At 41.5% G+C, this 5829-nt stretch overlaps 1 pseudogene; it reads right to left on the reverse strand.

Moving 5' to 3' along the window:
* Positions 1-4258: 4258 nt before the first annotated feature.
* Positions 4259-4697, reverse strand: LOC109558107 (protein crumbs homolog 3-like; annotated as a pseudogene).
* Positions 4698-5829: the final 1132 nt, after the last annotated feature.

Genomic DNA, 5829 nt, shown 5'->3' on the forward strand with positions numbered 1-5829 from the left:
TATTACATACCATACAATTTACCCATTTAAAATGGTTCAGTGGTTTTGAGTCTAGAAGCCTGTAACTTGATGTAAGAAGTATGAAATGAAATATGCCAGATTCTAAATTTCTCTTTCTTTCATGCTAACTTAGCCCAAGTGTTTTTTAAATTCCTTCTTGAACTTTCCTTAACCCATTTTAAAGTATTCTAAGAGTGAAGCACCCTTGAAGCCATAGAATTTTAAGGTGGCAGATAATTGCAAAGAGATATACAATGCAAAGTAATGATAACATTTGGCACATAGTGCTTTAAGAACATTAACCAATTAATTCGCACAGCACTCCTGTAAAGCAGTAAGTAGCATTATCTCCCGGAGAAGGCAATGGCACCCCACTCCAGTACTCTTGCCTGGAAAATCCCAGGGACGGGGGAGCCTGGTGTGCTGCCGTCTATAGGGTCGCTAGGAGTCAGACACGACTGAGCGACTTAGCAGCAGCAGCAGCATTATCTCCACTTGCACAGCGAGAAAATGTACAGACAGAAGCTGGTTGGCTTTATTGAATCAAAGCTAGTGAGATCTTAATACAAATTAAAACTCTTTAGTATTTAAACTTCTGAAACAGGCTCCATTTGTGATAGAAGTTTATTTGGCGGTCCTATTTTTAGGCTATATGTCTTGTATATGTTTATATTACTTATTTTGTAAAGAATATTATTGAAATTTCTTTGTCTAAAAAATATAAGTCCCTTAATTAGTGAAATGTTTTGAGTTAAATGATTTTTCATAGCAATCATAAGATTATTGTCCTCAGAAATAGAACTGTGTGACAAATTATTTCAGTTATAATGAAATGAGACAGGGGTCAAATATTAGTTTGTATTAATTTAAGGATCAGTTTCAGTTCAGTTCAGTCATTCAATCGTGTCCGACTCTTTGTGACCCCGTGGACTGCAGCACGCCAGGCTTCCCTGTCCATCACCAGCTCCCGGAGTTCACTCAAACTCATGTCCATTGAGTCGGTGATGCCATCCAGACATCTCATCCTCTGTTGTCCCCTTCTACTCCTGCCCCCAAACCCTCCCAGCATCAGAGTCTTTTCCAATGAGTCAACTCTTCGCATGAGGTGGCTAAAGTATTGGAGTTTCAGCTTTAGCATCAGTCCTTCCAAAGAACACCCAGGACTGATCTCTTTTAGAATGGACTGGTTGGCTCTCCTTGCAGTCCAAGGGACTCTCAAGAGTCTTCTCCAACACCACAGTTCAAAAGCATCAATTCTTCGGCGCTCAGCCTTCTTCACAGTCCAACTCTCACATCCATACATTACCATTGGAAAAACCATAGCCTTGATTAGACGGACCTTTGTTGGCAAAGTAATGTCTCTGCTTTTCAATATGCTATCTAGGTTGGTCATAACTTTCCTTCCAAGGAGTAAGTGTCTTTTAATTTCATGGCTGCAATCACCATCTGCAGTGATTTTGGAGCCCCCAAAATAAAGTCTGACACTGTTTCTACTGTTTCCCCATCTATTTCCCATGAAGTGATGGGACCAGATGCCATGATCTTAGTTTTCTGAATGTTGAGCTTTAAGCCAACTTTTTCACTCTCTTCTTTCACTTTCATCAAGAGGCTCTTTAGCTCCTCTTCACTTTCTGCCATAAGGGTGGTGTCATCTGCATATCTGAGGTTATTGATATTTCTCCCGGCAATCTTGATTCCAGCTTGTGCTTCCTCCAGCCCAGCGTTTCTCATGATGTACTCTGCATATAAGTTAAATAAGCAGGATGACGATATATAGCCTTGACGTACTCCTTTTGCTATTTGGAACCAGTCTGTTATTCCATGTCCAGTTCTAACTGTTGCTTCCTGACCAGCATACAGGTTTCTCAAGAGGCAGGTCAGGTGGTCTGGTATTCCCATCTCTTGAAGAATTTTCCACAGTTTATTGTGATCTACACAGTCAAAGGCTTTGGCATAGTCAATAAAGCAGAAATAGGTGTTTTTCTGGAACTCTCTTGCTTTTTTGATGATCCAGCGGATGTTGGCAATTTGATCTGTTCCTCTGCCTTTTCTAAAACCAGCTTGAACATCCAGAAGTTCACGGTTCACATATTGCTGAAGCCTGCCTTGGAGAATTTTGAGCATTACTTTACTAGCGTGTGAGATGAGTGCAATTGTGCGGTAGTTTGAGCATTCTTTGACATTGCCTTTCTTTGGGATTGGAATGAAAACTGAGCTTTTCGAGTCCTGTGGCCACTGCTGAGTTTTCCAAATTTGCTGGCATATTGAATACAGCACTCTCACAGCATCATCTTTCAGGATTTGAAATAGCTCAACTGGAATTCCATCACCTCCACTAGCTTTGTTCGTAGTGATGCTTTCTAAGTCCCACTTAACTTCACATTCCAGGAATTCTGGCTCTAGATGAGTAACCACACCATCATGACTATCTTGGTTGTGAAGATCTTTTTTGTGGCAAGAATACACAGAAGAACTGTACAAGGATCAGTTTAATTTCTAAATAAATACTTCATATAAATTATCTGTTTTATAACAGTGATGAACTGTGTTAAAAACTATTTTTCTCTTTCTCTGCTTGTCGATTCTTCATGCATCGTGAGGGAGATGACTGGTTGTAACAAGATATGAAACTGTGAGTAGAACAAGGCCAAAAGACCTTTTTGGGGACTGAGCCCTTGACCTCAGCTTTGTACATGGAGAGACTGAGCTACTCCGTTCCAGTACTCTTGCCTGGAAAATTCCACTGGCAGAGGAGCCTAGTGGGCCACAGTCCATGGGGCAGCAAATAGTTGGACACGACTAAACGACTGAGCACATGTGCACGTGTGCACACACACACATGCTATTGCAAGATGATACAACTTGGCAGTTGCTCTTCAGTTAAGTTAATTATGTCATTGTGTCACAAGTTTAACAAATATTTATTGAGTACCTACTATATGCAGGCAGTATGCTAGATACTGGATATAAGGAGTAAAAAAGACACACTTAATGTCCTTGAAAGAAATAGATGACTATCTAGAGCTAGCATGTAATTTCTAAAGCCCCTAGTTGTGAATCAAAATATACAGTTTCATATATTAACCATGCCTACATGCATGCTAAGTCACTTCAGTCCTGTCTGACTCTCTGACCCTATGGACTATAGCCTGCCAGGCTCCTCTGCCCATGGGATTCTCCAGGCAGGAATACTGGAGTAGGGTTACCATGGCCTTCTCCAGGGGATCTTCCCAATCCAGAGATGAAACCGGAGTCTCTTAGTCTCCTTCCTGCATTGGCAGGCAGATTCTTTACCACTAGCACCACCTGGGAAGCCCACATTAACCATGTTTTTGTTTAAAAAGTTTTCAGTGCATATTCATAGACAAAATAGCCAGACTATTCTCCAGGAATGAGCTAGTTTGTTAACTTTTCACCATTTCTCCTGTTGGTGAACCATAACTTGTGTATGCCAAAGAAATGGTGCATTTTGACAGAATAGGGGCTGGTCTAGCTTCAGTGCATTCTGTTTCCTCTTAAAATAGCATCACTAGCAGCTCTTATCCTTGACCTGATTTGGGCACTTGATAAGGCATCTGGGTCAGTTAGATGTGAGTGGACAAATTCAATGAAAAAGCAGGTTAATAAAATTAACTTGGGAAGGATCAATGGCATCATCAAATAAAGTAGTTCTCTTATTCAGGTGCTCTAAAAGGAAGATTTAGACTTGGAATAAATTCAAGGCTAAATTTCTTTTTTCTTCAGTGGAAACTATTCTCTAAGTAAATTAAATCAGTTATAGATATTACTTGAAAGAGGATGGTAATTACAACCTTCACTAAGAGATATGCTTTTAAAAGTGCATGAAAAGTACCTGAAAAATGAGAAGTGAATATTTTGAGTTTTTTTTTTTTCCTGATGAGTTTATCTGGGAGCCCTCTTTTGCTCAGAAACCCACACCACTCACCACCTCCCCTCCTGAGGCAACCTCAGGCTGGCTCTTAGGTGCAGCTAAAAGCCCCTCCCTTCCAGGAAGCCCTCCCAGCCCCTAGGGCCCTCGAGAACTTAGAATTCCTCTCCCAACAGCCTATGTACCCTGTAGGAGTCTCCTCCATCTAGGCTAATTCCTACTCCTACCAGCCCACAGGAAGGTCTTATAATATCTCACCACCCACTAGATAGATATATGTGTAAAGTGAGCAGCCTCAGTGTCCCCTGCCATCAAGGGCACAGTCTTAGAAGCACCTTCTTCCCTTCTATTGTTAAGCACTGGACTGGGTGGGTTGGATTGCCCAGAGAGGGCTCTGCCTTCCCCCAAGGTCACACGACCAGGAATGGTGATGGGTAGAGGAAGGGGACCTAGATAAGCAGGCAGCCCCGCACAGTCTCCTTGGAGTCCTGGGGAGCCCGGGCCTCAGCTGCGTGGGAGAACTGCTCCTCACTGCTGGGCCGGTAGGTGCCCTCCATTTGCCTCTTCTCCCGTAGCTTCCGCACCAGCAGGCCAGGAGCAGGGCAGCCAGGAGAGAGAAAACCACGATGATGGCGGTGGTTGCCTCCTGTGACAGGACTCCATTGAAACCAGGGCTGGAGCCAGAGGGCATAGTGGTGGTGTTCACACTTGTAGAGGTCGTAGAAACTTGCCCCCCAACCCGGCCCCAGTGGGCTAGCAGCAGTGGCAGGCTGAGCGCCAGAAACGGCTCCAGGCTCGGGCTCGCCATGGGCCGGGTGACAGGCTGGTGGCACAGGGAAGGGCTTGTCGCGGGGGCCGCTCCTACCGCATCTCTGGCCGGGGGTACCTTCCTATTTTGAGTTTTATATTTAGGGTAACATAAAATCATATTCCAAATAATGACTTTATGGAATGAGATTTATGACCAAAGAAACTGGGCATTTTCTTTTCTTCTTCTCCTTTAAAAACTGTTTTCCCCAGTGTGAAAACATTTGGTAGCCTACACTACTTTTGAAAATCTTGTTAACCTTGGCATTTGATGGTAACCCAGAAAAGCCCTTAAATTTGCCAAACAGTGGGCAAAGATGATTCTTTTAAACAGAACAACTTTTTAAAGAAGGATAAGGTTCAGAAGAGAAAGTAAAAGGTAGCTTTGGATTCTAAAATACTCTGAAGATAACATGAACATTTATGAACTAGAAGACAGGTCCTCAAACTGGTTGACAAGATATCTGAGTAACAAAAAGGGATGAATGACCTTTTATATTCACTGGTTAAACTTATCCAGATTATTTTTGAGCACAGGTTGAATCAATCTGATTGAAACTTTTTTCTTGGTTGTTTGCACTAGCCTTGGTGCAGGAGTGCTCAGTCTTGTCCAACTCTTTGCCACGCTGTGAACTGTAGCCCACCAGGCTTCTCTGTCCATGACGTTCTCCAGGCAAGAAAACTGGAGTGGGCATAGCCTAATTTAATTACTTTCATTTTATTTAAGAAAATGACCAATCCCAGAACCTACACATTAATGTAGCAATGAAGTAATGTGATCTAAGGGCACAATATTAATAGCTTGTGTTTATGTAGCTTTCTAATTACTGTTTAAAGTTTATTTTTCTTTTCCAAATGATATGTACTTATTGTATAATGTTTGGAAAATACAAAATAATATAAAGAGGAAAAAAAGTACTCATTATCTTCTTACTCCCAAATAACCATTATTAGTGTTTTGGAGTACTTCCTTCTAATCAATTTTTTTGTGTGTGAGTAGATATTTCTCTTTTACATATTTGTTAAATCAGCTGTACAATTTGGTACTCATTTTTGCTTTTAATAGTACATATTAAACATTTTTCATGTTGTCTGTTATGACATCTTCTGAAATAATTATGATTTAAAATTTG

This window comes from Bos indicus, chromosome 4, assembly GCF_029378745.1.
Source record: "Bos indicus isolate NIAB-ARS_2022 breed Sahiwal x Tharparkar chromosome 4, NIAB-ARS_B.indTharparkar_mat_pri_1.0, whole genome shotgun sequence".
Taxonomy (NCBI): Eukaryota; Metazoa; Chordata; class Mammalia; order Artiodactyla; family Bovidae; genus Bos; species Bos indicus.